The sequence below is a fragment of the Anolis carolinensis genome, chromosome 2 (assembly GCF_035594765.1).
Source record: "Anolis carolinensis isolate JA03-04 chromosome 2, rAnoCar3.1.pri, whole genome shotgun sequence".
NCBI classification, from domain to species: Eukaryota; Metazoa; Chordata; class Lepidosauria; order Squamata; family Dactyloidae; genus Anolis; species Anolis carolinensis.
Genome location: NC_085842.1, coordinates 107,960,419 through 107,976,079, shown reverse-complemented (window position 1 = coordinate 107,976,079; position 15,661 = coordinate 107,960,419). Strand labels below are relative to the sequence as shown.

General features: G+C 41.4%; 1 protein-coding gene across 5 annotated transcripts in view; it reads left to right on the top strand.

The window, feature by feature from the left end:
* The window catches only part of rapgef6 (Rap guanine nucleotide exchange factor 6), a 260,059-nt gene that overhangs the window by 71,914 nt on the left and 172,484 nt on the right, over positions 1–15,661 (top strand). The gene's annotated exons all lie outside the window — the stretch shown is intronic.

Below are 15,661 nucleotides of genomic sequence, written 5' to 3'. Positions count from 1 at the left end.
TCTCTTTAATTTTCCCCATTTTATCTTCCTGTTTATCTTTACAAATTAAACTTGCTATAATATCTAATTGAACTTGATCAAACAAGTAATTGTTTCAATTTACCATATTCCATTTTTTTTTCATCTTTCCAGCCCCATGCTATTTCTGCAAGAATCATCGCTTTGAATAAATCTTGGGGTTTTTTTTTTTACATCAATCCTATTGTTCTGTAATTTTCTTTGTTATTTGTTGCCAAAAGGCTTTTGCCTTTGGATATTGTCACTACATGTGAGCATACCATCTTTTGCTTATCCCACAGTGCCAAAGTGTTTAATTTTTCCCCGTAATCAAATTTGATAGTTGTGCTGGGGTTCAATACTATTTCAAAATAAATTTCCTTTCCATTTCTTTATGCTGAGTCCCCTTTGGAGAGATAAAGTGGGGTATAAATACATATAATAATAATAATAATACTTCTCTATTTTGATTTTCCTAGCCCCCTTTTTAAATCCTCTATTGTTTGTCTTGTAAGTAATCTCTCTTTTTGCTTCAGGCCCAGGTATACTCAAAATAAAGGGTTTGCTATTATCCCTCACAGAAATGGGAGTCAAACTGTATCTCTTATGTGATATCTATATATATAAAAGAGTGATGGCATCACGGCGATTCACAAAACAACAAAAGTACAGGCCCCCCAACCTCAAAATTTGACAACACAACCCATCATCCACGCCTCAAGGTTGATACAACAAAAAGAAAAGAAAAATAAAGTCCTAATTAGAGGGAGAGCAATAATTTTTTTTATCCAATTGCTGCCAGTTTAGAGGGCTAATCTCTGCCCACTTGGTTGCCTAGCAACCAAGGGACAGCCAGGTTTCAGTTAGGGGACAGGCAGATTTAGGCCTCACTTAGACTTCTTCCACAGATTATCTAATTTGCACTGGATTATATGGCAGTGTAGACTCAAGGCCCTTCAACACAGCTATATAACCCATTTATAATCTTATATTATCTGCTTTGCACTGGATTATCTTGATTCCACACTACCATATAATCCACTTCAGTGTGCATTTTATACAGCTGTGAAGAAGGAGCCTTATATAATCCAGTTCTGAGCAGATAATATAAGATTAGAAATATACAGTAGAGTCTCACTTATCCAACGTAAACAGGCCGGCAGGATAAGTGAATATGTTGGATAATAAGAAGGGATTCAGGAAAAGCCAATTAAACATCAAATTAGGTAATCGTTATACAAATTAAGCACCAAAACATCATATTATACAACAAATTTGACAGAAAAAGTAGTTCCATGCGCAGTAATGCTATGTAGTATTTACAGTAGAGTCTCACTTATCCAACATTCTGGATTATCCAACGCATTTTTGTAGTCAATGCTTTCAATATATCGTGATATTTTGGTGCTAAATTCATAAATACAGTAATTACTATATAGCAGTACTGCGTACTGAACTACTTTTTCTGAAAAATTTGTTGTCTAACATGATGTTTTGGTGCTTCATTTGTAAAATCATAACCTCATTTGATGTTTAATAGGCTTTTCCTTAATGCCTCCTTATTATCTAACATATTCGCTTATCCAACATTCTACCAGCCCGTTTATGTTGGATAAGTGAGACTCTACTGTACTGTATTTACAAATTTACCACTAAAATATCACAATGAATTTAAAACACTGACTACAAAAACATTGATTACGAAAAGGCAGACTGCGTTGGATAATCCAGAACATTGTATAAGCGAATGTTGGATAAGTGAGATTCTACTGTAATATGAAATAATTACTGGGATAGAATAATACAGAACAATATAATCTCTAAAATCAGGACAGTAAATAAAGAGCAACACTCTGAAAGCAGAGAAATTGGAAATTCCACAAAGGAAACAATCAGGGCCAGCTAACACCTCCCAAGAAACGATTCTTCCAGAAAGGAAGCTGTGAAGGGAGTGAAGCACTGTGTATTACCAAAGTCATTATTATTATTATTATTATTATTATTATTATTATTATTGTGTTGCGGTCAACCGTGAAAATGAATACAATCTGGCTCCAAGTATTCAGAAACACTAAAATCAGAATATATAAAAATTAATGTGGTATAATAAAACAGAACAATACAATCTCTAAAATCAGAACACTAAATAAAGAACTCTGAAAACGGGGATTCCACACAGGAAACAATCAGGGCCAGCTACCACCTGCCAACAAAGTATTCCCATCATCAAAGTCTGGCAAATCCTCTGTTTTCTGAGGGCCACAGACAGTAGAAGCACATAAAATATAACAAACACTGCCACTCTAACAATATCCAAATGGGAGTAGATGACTAGGTACTGCTCCGGCGGGAAGGTAACGCCTCTCCATGCAGTCATCCCACATGACCTTGGAGGAGTCTACGGACAACGCCGGCTCTTTGGCTGGGAAATGGAGATGAGCACCAATCCCCAGAGTCAGACATGACTGGACTTAATGTCAGGGGAAAACCTTTACCCTTTACCTTAACTACCACCAATTCCTCAATACTTTATTTCCCATACCACCAGACTTTGCCACAGCAACGCGTGGCCAGGCACAGCTAGTATCTTATACATTTAGATTTGTTTTCTTTTATTGGTGTAAGGATTTAAGTTTAAGTTACAATGTTTTTATTTGTAACTGCTTACATTCAATGTAAACAGCCAATACAGTTGCTAATAATTTACATTGTAGAGGTAAAGCTTGAGAAATGAAAAATATTTACTTTATAACAGTGTTACTGTTCTTTTAGTGCTGCTTTTTATGTTTATTTGTAATTGTAAGAGGGAAAGTTATAGGAAAAGAAAATGGGACGTGAAAAATAAAGCAAATGATCCCTATTTATTTATTTATTTATTTATGACAGTCATTTAATATTGAACTGGCAGATATTCTTGGGATAGTTCACAAATATAAAATACACAAACAAAAATTATAATTTTAATAACTCAAGTAAGTAAGCCAAAATTATTAGAAAAAATAAAACACTAGAATATGTATTATGAACAGTAATAAAACTTAGATGTAGAAAACAAATATAAAGACCAAGGCATAAGTGTTTTCTAGGAGATAAACATAACCTCTTAGTGTTACTAATAAGGATATCTGGCTGAATCCCCGAGGAGGGTATTCCATAGATGGGTCTTGCTAGCTTGCACTTTTTCAGGTTTTTTATGTCAGTTATGGGGATATGGGCTGGCATTTAGTGTTTGACAACAATGAATTGGAAAGCTTGGAGAATCCTTTCCTTCTCAGTGGTGTTATGGTTGTTTGACAGGATACATGTTTTCTTTCTTTCTTTCTTTTGGGAAATAAGGCAAAAAATTATTCCTATTTACAATGGAAGAATTTATTGAAAGTGGCTTCTCAACAGAGCTAATAGCCACACTTGGTTCTTCCATTCCTTCTTCAACCCACTGGTGATGGTTGATAGGGCAGAAAAAATCCTGATATTAATGAGCTTTTAACAAAGCTAATGGTTTTGTCCTCAGTTGTCCTATTTGTCTATAGCCTGATCATTTCAATTAACATACTAACACAGATTCGAATTTGGGTAACGTGTTTTTTAAAAAATGCATTTAATCTGAATTAGAAAAAACTATGTCAGAGGATGAGAAGCATGAATAATAAATAAATTCACAGCATGTTCTCACTTATTCTTGTTATTATCCATGATGATAAATAAATAGTTCAGCTTAACAATCATCTATGCAACTCTCATAGAATTAAAATGATGTAAAATTTCTAGAAATTTTGAAATAATTTTAAAAGAATGTTAAAAATGCAGTATTAGTACACAACAGATTGAAAGTCACTTTGTTACTTCAGGATCATAAACTATGTTTGTTATTACTTGGCTTGGCATAAATGTTTGGGGAAGGGGAGCTTTAGGAAATTTTCCCATCCCCTCCTTTTTTAAAGGTCATCACATATATATAGATATCCTGTTCCATTCCATTAATGGAGTGGAAGTTGAAATAGTCAACAAGATATGATGAAACCTTTGAGTAAGATTTCTCTAAAAGTCATTGGAATTATTATTCAACACAATAGACACATTTCAGTTGCTTATCTTTATGAAAATCCAAAGATCCTATATATTTGCACTGTCATTGATTTCCCCCTGCTCACGTGGTTACATACACTTCCTAAGAAGATCCTCTTTAAGGTTGAGGCACAATTGGAAGTAGAAACCTTGCTTCAGAAAGAGCTCCAGATGGAAAGGAAACAGATGTTTCTACATTGTGTACGTGGAAGGTTTCTTTGCATCTTTGCATTGATGCTCTTACTGTTTCTTTGTTACATTTGACTTGAGATCTCTTAATAGAGGATTAATTCTGTTAATGCTTTAAACATCTTCAAGTCTTCCTATAGTCTCTTCAGAGTCTGAAAGGACTAAAGCAAGATTTCTAAGATGTGATTCCTGGAAATAGTGTAAAGAGGAAGTGGTTTGTATTTTGATTGGGGCTTCCTTGAATGTAGTCATGACTCTGTGCAAAAGGAAGCCCTGTATGGTTTTATAATGACTTCCTATTCAATTTAAAGGCAATCATTAGAATTGTTCTATTATCCATTTGTATTGCAGCTCCTCTTAATCTTGGTTCTAAATGAAGTGAATGCTATGTAATATAAAGTTGGCTTGAAATAAATGTTGTGTGATATAAAGCTGACTAGTAGTGGAATAGAGTATAGCATTTCCTCCTTAAAATATTACATAGCAGACAAAAAGATTGCTTCCATTATGTTCAAGTGAACATGATTTTCACTCTGTTATATACTGCTGGGTGCAATTTGTTGTTAAGAGCAACATTTTCAGTCTCATGTGAGAATTGTTCCGGAATTTCCTTGTGTATGTTTTTCTTTTTGTCAGCTCTCTTAATATTGTATGAATGGAAAAAGCTAGTTAAAAATGTGGAAATCAGTAAACTAAAGAAAGCGGAATGGTAGATAAATTTTATTATTAAGGTGAAAGAAGAAGCAAGACAGGGATAGGAAGTAAAATTATGAATGCATTTTTGGCTTCATTCAGGTATTGCTTTTAATGCAGACATGTATATTAGATATAACCTTAACAGTTATTCCTCCCAACAGGAATGCAGTTGAATTAGATTATTAGAAATTTAGCTTATTAGTGCACACATGAGCTCTTTTATATTGATATTTCTGTATCTGATTTCTCTGCATTCATAACTAAGGATAAGAGCTTTCTAGTTAGATCAGACATGCATGGGATAGTGCTCCTAGTGTAATAGTAGCAACACATCATCCCTTTTTTGAACCTATTGCTCATACTCCTATAAAAATATGGCTTGTCCAGAGCATTAGAAAGCCAAACCTTCTTGATAAGAAGTGTTTCTGTCAGCTTTTGGGATGTTTTCCCCCCTTGTCAATCAATTTTCAAATGATAGCCATGTTTGAAATTGTGAGAGCAGTAAATTATTTATAGGAGATCTATAGTGTTTGTAGAGCAGTGTTTTTATTATTAGAGAAGGGAAATATTTTTGAGGAAAGTTTTGGTTAGTGGATGTCCATAGGAATTCGTATGGGAAAGTGGATGCTACTTTGTTCAGTTTCAGTTTGCCAGTTCTGCATTTCCCCCCACATAAATCCCCATGTACTTGGAATCTAGTTTTTGTAAAGATGGTGAATACCACAAGAAATATAGTATTCTTTTCTTGCAGCATTCACCATCTTTACAAAAACTAGATTCCAAATATAAGGGGATTTGTGTGTGGGGAAATGCAGAATTGGCAAACTAAAACTTTCCTAAATTATATTTATTCCTCAGTCCACAAGTTATTTACAAGTAATGTGCATTTTATATGTTCAGGCATACCTCAATTAACAAAACATAGCTCATTTATACCTAGCCAGCCCAGCCCATTTTCCTCCCTATCCTCTGCCTAGCTAGAAACGTTTCAGCAGCATCAATTGAATGAATGAAGGAGGGCTGAAGAATTTTCAGTGCAGCAACATATATGCTGTAAATAATACAATAAAATTTGAACTGGGAAAGAATGGGAATGGTCTAGGTATCTATGTTGTAACCTGCCTGAAGGAGCGGCAGGTAAGAAATAAAATTATTATTATTTATTATCGTTATGGTGTGTGTGTTTGTATAGCCGGCAAGGTAAGCATTAGCTGCTTCCAGAATCTCTTCTGAAAATAGTAAAACAGAGAAAAAAAGGGAAAAAGGAGATAAGATATCCCCAGCACACTAAAAAAGTACAAACCTAAAAAATTGGCCACCAAAATGACAATTGTAAGAAAAGCAGAGTTCGGTTAAAAGGGAAAAAGCCCTAAATATATTTTGGAAGGAAGTTTCAAGTTCAAACATTTTATTTCACATACACAACATTTACCTGACCTGGCTGTTTAATTTCATATTGGTATATTGTTAGTTTTGGATAAAAAGTTTGCTGAAACATGATAAACTGCTCTTCTTTCTTTGTGATCAGGGAACCTACCATAATTTTTATTTGTTATTTCTGCTACTGGTACCAAATTTTATGTTAAGGAAGTAATGCCCCAAAACATTAACTCAGGTATACTTCACTAACTGAGTTATACCTGTACTTTTTAAAAGGATCTACTATGGGCCATGATTTTAATTGTTCTATAGTACTTTATTTCTGGTATTTCTTAATTGTAACTCAAGGCAGTTAAAAGAAACTAGATATATTTTTAGCTCTGATCAACCAGCCAATCAGAAACTGGAACTATACATTTCTTATGAGATGTCAGAGTTCAAAGAGTCTGAGAAAATTGTTATAAACCTTGTTAAAGGTAAAGAAATGTGGAATGTTAGTAGGAATAGTCTTTTTTTGTATAAAAGATGCACTGACAGTTTTCTCTTTTGTACCTTTCTTTTTTTATCTTTCTGAATATCTATTACTTGACTTCATGACTTTAGAAGTTTTATGTAGATGTTAAACAGTATTGTGGAATAAAACGGAGCTGTAAACATCTTGAAACATAAATACTATGGAGCCATTGGAATGCTATGCAGCCAATATCCAATTAAGTATTGTCAGAAAAGTACCATGAATATACGAAGGAAACTGAGAGAAAAAGCAAGATGGCATTTACTCTTTTTTTCTTCATGTGCAGGTCTTCCCACATGGAAATCAAAGTAATTACATTACAAAAACTAGGCCTTAAAACTATTAGAAATGTATCTAAAATATCCTGATACATGTCTGCCTAATTTTAATGGAAAGATTTCCATGAGTACTTGGTCTAACTGTACTTTCAGTAACTTTAGTAGGTTTGAGTTTTTCCTACTTTTTCATGTCAAGCTTATGGTTTTAAAAGATCAAGGTGAGAATAAGTGAATTAAAAGGTTTTGATAATTTTCTTCTTCATGGTGATTCCTTTTCTGTAATTTATAAATGGAATATAAATGATTATAGATTTTGATACTGGTGATAGGACATTTTCTCAAGCATAGCCAAAGGAACTTTAATCTAGCAGGTGACAGAGTAACAGGAAGGAGGTAGGAATTTGTGCACTCAAAAAATGCATCCTGTTCAGTATATAAAACTTCACAAAATAATTGTTTCTTAGCGTACGCGCATATGTGTATTGTCCTTGAAGTGAAAGTATATTAAGTTGTGAGTGGAGCATGCTTCAGTTATGCATTGATGCAAGAGCATGTATAATCTGGAAAGGTTCTATGGAAATCATGGAAAGCAGTAATGATTGCAGCAACTTTCCAATGTTTCATTTAGCTGCTTGTGGTTGTCCTTCACTGGATTACTAGAATAGATAAGTTTAAATTCAGTAGTCATCATCAATAGGCCACCTGTTCCCAAGCCAGTTTACAAATTTGAAGAAGTCTTTAAGAAGCTTCCAATGTTGAAATTATTGTGTAGAACACAGCGAGCTGCTATATATTGAACTGAGCTTTGGTTTATCCAACTCAGTGTAGTCCTAAAGAGATTTTGAGCCATTTCCCAGCTGTACCTGTAAATGCCAGAAACGAAAAAAGTGTGCTTCGTAATTGAGTATTTTTCTCCCTTTGGTCGGGCATAATAAAACTAAATGCAATTTCATGCACTCTAACTGTGGTGGGCTGTGGCGCAGCTGGTTAGTAGCCAGCTGCAATAAATCACTACTGATCGTGAGGTCATCAAACTACAGGAAAGGAGATCAAACTACAGGAAAGGAGATTCCACCTGAACATCAGGAAGAACTTCCTCACTGTGAGGGCTGTTCGGCAGTGGAACTCTCTCCCCCGGGCCGTGGTGGAGGCTCCTTCTTTGGAGGCTTTTAAGCAGAGGCTGGATGGCCATCTGTCGGGGGTGCTTTGAATGCGATTTCCTGCTTCTTAGCGGGGGGTTGGACTAGATGGCCCTTGAGGTCTCTTCCAACTCTACTATTCTATGATTCTATGATTCTATGAGTTCAAAGTCAGCCCGGGTCGAATTAAGTTCCCGACCATTAATAGTCTAGCTTGCTGTTGACCTATTCAGCCCGAAAGACAGTTGCACCTGTCGAGTAGGAAATTTAGGTACCGCTTTATGACATCATTAAAAAAAACCTTCCTGCAGCATGCAGAAGAATGAGGAAGTACTCCATCAAGGACTTGGTGTCACAAGTGGACGGTGAAGCGAGAGCTCCTCCTGTGGCCGGAATTGAGCATACCCTCATGAAGCCGGAAACTGGAATGTTAAATTACCTCTGTGTCTCTCTATATATGTCGTATTTCTAATGGCATTGAATGTTTGCCATGTATATGTGCATTGTGATCCGCCCTGAGTCCCCTTTAGGGTGAGAAGGGTGGAATATAAATACTGTAAATAAATAAATAAAATAAATAACTGACCTCAAGTGGCCATTCTTGAGAACTTAAAGACACATACAAGAAATCGTGTTAGAATTTCATCGAGACTTTCAGTTATGTCTCATGCATCTCGAATTGAGACAAAGTTCTTTTTAAAATAACAGTACCTGAATTAGTTGGGTTATCTAATGCCGATATATTTCTGTTATTGTATATTGCATGGGGGGCCTGTGCTGTTGACAGCACTGCGTGACCTTGTTATTTTTTTTTACTTCTTTTCCCTGGATGATATCTATAGCTCAGGATAAAAATTCATGGGTCTATGATAGCTCATACCAGGAGTTCTCAATTTTTTTTCAACCGCGGAGCCATTTTTGGAGCAAGGATTTCGCATGGAGTCCCAAGAAAAGTTAATATATATTATACTATATACTATATTATATACTATATATTATTATATTATACTATACTAGCTTTGCCTGGCCACGTGTTGCTGTGGCTTATGGGAATCCTTTGTTGGCCAGGTGGAATAGCAGTGAATAGCCTTGCAGTCTCAAAGCCTGGCCGTTTTCTGGAATAGCTGGAGCTTTTTGTTGTATGAACATAGAGGCATGGATGAGGGGTTGTGTTGCCAAGTTTAGTGTTTCTGGGATGTGTAGTTTTGTTGTTTTGTCCTAGGATGAAATTTCATTACCCTTTGATATATATAGATATAAGGTATATATATCTGGCATGGGCAAACTTTTAGAGCAACATACACTTAACAGTATTTCAGTGGAAGACCCCAAAGGCCATCCAGTCCAACCCCTCCTGCTGTTGTGAATGAGTCTTCTGAGGCTGTGAGTTATAATGGAGGGATCAGGAGAGGAAGGAAGAACCCTCACGAGGAGGGCTCGCTGGAAGATTTATACAGAAAGAGAATCAGGGAGATTGATGAGGAGTCTTCCGAGGAAGATTCATGTGGGGACTTGGGAGGGGATCTTGAGCTGGAAATGGATGCTGAGGAACCAGTGGTTACGGAGGAAGTTGGTATAGATTGGGCATGGGCTCTGGAGGATCTTGGGGAGGAATCTGGGTCTATGGATGCTGTAAATGCTGGAGAGGCTTGGGTATCTTCAGAAACAGATCCCACATGGTCTGCCTGGAGGAATGAGGGTAGTTCTACAGGTGTAGATAGAGTTGGGTGTGGGCAGGATGATCTTGATTCTGATGAGGAGTTTGGGATGCCTGATCCAAGGGCGTTGGCTGTTTGGAGCTCTGATTCTGATGAGGAGTTTGGGACACCTGATCCTAGGGTGTTAGAGGTTTGGACGCCCAAAGAAACCTAAATAAATTGGGGATGTTTGGTCACTATGCTTTGCGTGTGGCAAGGTGTTGCTGGGCGCCGTTGGGTTTCCTGTACCTGATTCTGAAGACTGGCTTGGGACTTTGCAACAAATCTGCTGTTTGCCTCCGTTGTCTTGGCTCTTTGTGCCATTCCATGACATTGACCTTCTTGTGACGACTTGTCACGACCCAGGCTGCAGAGCACCAATAACCATACACAGAGGCCAGAATCTATCTAATATCTTTATTAAGGAAATATATAAAGTTAATAAAAACAAGTATAGGAAATAGTCCAGAAGTAGACCTTTCAGGAAAGGTCAAAATTAGTCCAAAAAAACAATGTCCAATATGAAATATTAAGGTCCAAAGTTGTAATCCAATAACCGAAACACTCACTTGCCAAGCAAGTGAGGGGAGATGACAAGGTCCTTTAGTCCATGAACTTGAGCAAGGCTAGGAAATAACTTGATTCTTGGAACACAAAGCTTGATTCAAGGCAACAAGGAAACGAGGAGCAAGAACAAGATCCGTGGCAATTACTTGGCGAGGTCCGAGAAACAAGGCAAGATCCGGGGAGAAAACAAGGCTGAGAACGAAGGCTTGGAACAGGAACAAAGGCTTGAGAGCAGGAGTAGCTGTCCACACACGCTGCTCCGGTAGCTGACGAATTGACTCCGCAAGATTCCTTCGGGAGCAAGGAACCTAAATAGGCCTCGTTTTCCCACCAGAGAACACTTCTCTGGGGAATCAGAAACGAAAGTCAATCTCTGTGTCCAGATGTATGACTCCCTAAAATTTCTCATGGGAGCAGGCTTAATCATCTGAATGCTTTGCTGCAATTCTCAAACTCCTGCGATTAGCTTGCTGCACTCCTTTTTGCTGGAGATAATAATTACGGCGCGAAAAAGGGGGAGAACTCGACTCAGGGCTTGTTTGGCAGATTTCTGGAAGACAAGCCTCCTGCAGGTGCAAAGGCTCAATTTCTGGCTGAAATGGTTCCTTTTCTGGCTGAAATGGTGGAAAACCTAAGTTTTCCTCTTCATCAGTCACAACAGCACTAGGAATGGGACTACATGGCCCATGAGTCATCACACTATCCCCCTCCTCAAGCCCCCTCTCAAACTGGGACTCTCTCCCCGAGGCGCGAGGCCGCGGCTTGGCGGGATAGGTCTGATGGAAGCGGCGGGTTAAATCGGGGGCATGGACTGTGGAAGCGTCTTCCCAAGAACGTTCCTCGGGGCCAAAACCCACCCAGTCAATGAGATATTGTAGGCGGCGGCGGCGAAAGCGAGAATCCAAAATGTCCTGAACCTCGAACTCCTCCTCTCCGTCCACCAAAACAGGGGCGGGGGCCGGCCGGTCTGCATCAGGGCGCACACCATCCCCCGGAAGGAGCAGGGAGCGATGGAACACTGGATGAATGCGCATAGAGCGCGGAAGTTGGAGTTTGAAAGTCACGGGGTTAAGTTGCGCCACCACTGGGTAGGGCCCAATGAAACGGGCATCTAATTTCCGGCAAGGGCGATGGGAGGGCAAAAAGCGAGTGGACAGAAGAACCCGGTCTCCTACCTTGATTTCGGGGCCCGGCTGGCGATGTTTGTCAGCGTGGCGTTTATAGTCCTCCTTGGCTTGGTCCAGTTGCTGGAGCAAAAGTTGTTGCACCGCTGTGAGTTCCTGCAGCCAGTCCTCTGCTGCGGGAACTTCTGAGGTTTCAATGACAGGAGGAAAGAAACGTGGATGGAAGCCATAGTTTGCAAAGAACGGGGTTTCTTTAGTTGAAGCCTGGACCCCATTGTTGTAGGCAAACTCCGACAGCGGTAACAGGGAAGCCCAATTGTCCTGTTGGTAGTTTACATAACAGCGAAGGTATTGTTCCAAAGTGGCATTGGTGCGCTCAGTTTGCCCATCCGTTTGGGGATGGTGAGCCGAAGATAAACGAGAGTCTATGCCCAATAGTTTTTGTAGTGCTTTCCAGAAACGAGAGGTGAATTGGGACCCACGGTCTGTGACCAAACTCTTGGGCAATCCATGCAATCTGAAAACATGTTGAAGGAATAGATCTGCAGTCTCTTTGGCCGTGGGAAGGCCATCACAGGGAATGAAATGGGCTAACTTGGTAAAAAGGTCCACCACCACTAGGATCGTGGTGAATCCACAGGAAGGTGGTAGATCAGTGATAAAATCCGTAGAGATTATTTCCCATGGGTGGGATGGGGTAGGGAGGGGATGCAGAAGCCCTGAGGGTCTTTCCCTTCTTGTCTTGGAGCGCTGGCATACTGGGCAGGTGTTGACATATTTTTCCACATCCTTGCGGATCTTGGGCCACCAGAAGTCTCTTAGGATCAAATGCATGGTTTTGAATAGTCCGAAATGCCCTGCTGGCTTGCAGTCATGACACAGACGAAGTGCTTTTTCCCTGCCCGGTCCGGGGGGATGTAAACATGATTTCTATAGCATAGTAGCCCATCCTTGAGCGAAAAGGGAAAACGTAGTCCTTGGCGAAGTTGGTCCTGTGCCCAAGCATCTGCTTGCTGACTAGCCCTGATTTCCTGAGCACAAAGGGGCCCTGGAGTAGAGGGAGTTGATTCAATGGGAGTGGATTTGGTGTTTCCCACTGTGAGCGTGGCGAAGTTCTCGGGTTGTAACAGCTGGGACTCAAAGGTCTCCTTGCGCCCTGCAGCGTATTCTGGTTTCCGTGACAGAGCATCTGCTTGCTTGGTCTGGGCTGGGGTTACATAATGAATTTGGAAGTTAAAACGTTCAAAGAATAAAGCCCAGCGTTGTTGCCTCTGATTTAGCTTGCGGGCAGTTCTTAGATGCTCTAGATTCCGATGATCAGTATGGACTTCAATGGGAAATTTGGCCCCTTCTAACCAGTGTCTCCAAGTTTCAAAGGCTGCCTTTATGGCCAAAAGTTCCTTTTCCCAAATAGTGTAATTTCTCTCTGGCGCGGTCAATTGACGGGAATAAAAGGCACAAGGATGGAGATGATCTCCCACTGGTTGTAGGAGTACAGCCCCAATCGCCACATCGGAGGCGTCCGCCTGCACGACAAAAGGGGTTTCAGGATCTGGGTGCTGAAGGATTGGCTGGGACGTGAATAATTTCTTTAGTTGCTGGAACCCTTTCTCTGCTTGATCTGTCCAGCGGAAAGGCTGTTTCCCACGGATGCAGCTGGTGATTGGGTCAGACCAGCGGGCAAAGTCTGGAATGAACTTGCGGTAGTAGTTCGCGAACCCCAAGAATCGTTGCACCTCTTTCTTGTTGGTTGGCGCCCGCCATTCCAATACTGCTGCAACCTTTGCCGGGTCCATGGTGAGCCCTAGTGGCGAGACACGATATCCCAGGAAATCTACCTCTTGTAGATCAAAAGCGCATTTTTCCAACTTGGCATAAAGTCCGTGGTCCCGCAATCGTTGTAACACCATTCTGACGTGATTCTCATGTTCTGATTGTGATCTAGAAAACACCAAAAAATCGTCCAGGTAGATAATCAGGAACCGATCTAGATAATCCTGAAAGATATCGTTGACAAAATGCTGGAACGTTGCGGGAGCTCCACATAAACCGAAATTCATAACCAGGGTTTCGAATAAACCGAATTTTGTCTGGAAGGCAGTCTTCCACTCGTCCCCTTCCCTGATGCGAACTAGATTATAAGCTCCTCGAAGATCCAGTTTGGTGTAAACTTTAGCCCCTCGAAGCCGGTCTAAGAGGTCTGAGATCAAAGGCAGGGGATACCGGTTTCGTTTAGTGATATTGTTCAATGCTCAATAGTCCACCACCAAGCGTAGGTCCCCTGACTTCTTTTTCACAAACATCACTGGGGAAGCGGCTGGGGATTGAGAGGGTCTGATAAACCCCTTGCGTAGGTTTGTCTCTAAGAACTCCCTGAGAGCTTCTTGCTCTGGTTCAGTCAGGGAGTAGAGGTGTCCTCGCGGAATCGGGGCCCCCTCCACCAAGTCAATGGCACAGTCATAAGGTCTATGTGGGGGTAGTCTCTCGGCTTCTTTTTCATTGAATACATCCCAATATTCTGAGTACTTCTTGGGCAAGGTGATGATGGGTTCAGCGTCTGTGGCATGGCAGACCTTGGCTACAAGGCAATGGTTTTGGCAATATTTTGAAGCAAACTGCAGTTCTCTGTTGGACCAGGAGATGCTTGGGTCGTGGAGTGTCAGCCATGGAATTCCCAAAATCACAGGAAAGTGGGGAACCTCGGTAACAAAGAAGGAAATCTCTTCCATGTGTTCCCTTATCCACATTCTGGTGGGTTCCGACCACTGGCTTACTGGACCTGTCTTGAGGGGGCGGCCATCGATGGCTTGCACCACACGGGCGTTCTTGAAGTCATGATATTGTAATCCCAGAGAGTCGGCATACTCTCTATCAATGAAGTTGTTTGTGGCTCCTGAGTCTATCATGGCATGGACCATGACGGGTCCTTTTTTTGCTGACCACAAGGTGACCACTAGAAGAAATAGGACCCCGGTTGGCGGCTCTTGAGTGGGTTTTTTGACCGGGTTGGCGAGCCTCTCTACGCCCGGTCGCTGGCTTCCCCCGCCGGCTGTGCGCCAGCCGCCTCAGACGTCTTCGTCTCCGTGGAGGACGCCGCCGCCAGACGAGCGGCGGGCTTCCCTTTGGCTGGACACTCTCTGGCAAAGTGGCCCCCGTTTCCGCAGTACCAACAGAGATTTAGGCGTTGGCATCTAATCTGGGACGCACATTGCCCAACTGCATCGGCACCTCCTCGCTTCCTCTGGGGTATGGGGCTGGTGGCGGGGGTCTCCACACTGGACGCGGCTGGACGCCGGTGGGAGCGGGAGGTCTCGCTCCGGTCCTACCGCTCTGGCCTCGGATCCATTGTCTTCTGTTGGCAATCATGACTTCAGCTCGTAAACATTGATCAATGAGTGCTTCAAGAGAGTGTGGAGGATCCACCTTGGAAATTTCCTCCAGCATCTCGATGTTGAGACCCTCCCGAAATTGTCCTCTGAGGGCTATATCGTTCCATCCGGTGTTATGGGCCAGCACTCGGAACTCGGCTATGTACTGGGACATGGGTCTGTCCCCTTGGGAGAGGCGCCGGAGTTTGTGGCCGGCTGCCTCCAAATTGTCCTCAATCCCCCAAGTCGCCTTAATGTGATCCAAGAATTGTTGCGCTGATCTTAGATGTGGGGAGTCTTGGTCGAACAGTGCCGTCGCCCAGTTGGCCGCTGGCCCGTCCAGGAGACTGTAGATCCACGCCACCTTGATGTCTTCTTTGGGAAACTCGGCATTACGGGCCTCTAGATAAGCCTGGCATTGGCGACGGAAAACATGAACCTTAGAAGCTTCTCCAGTAAACTTGGTTGGCAGCGCCAGGGCCGGGAGACGGATTCCGCGTTCCTTCAATCCCCTTATTTCTCCCTCCTGCGCATTGAGCTTATCACGGATGCGGTCCACTTCATCCTTGTCGATGGTGTAACTGAGTGGTTGGGCCCCCGGTCCGGCTCCGGTAGACATTCTGGCCTAGGTTAATTGGTGCTTAGGG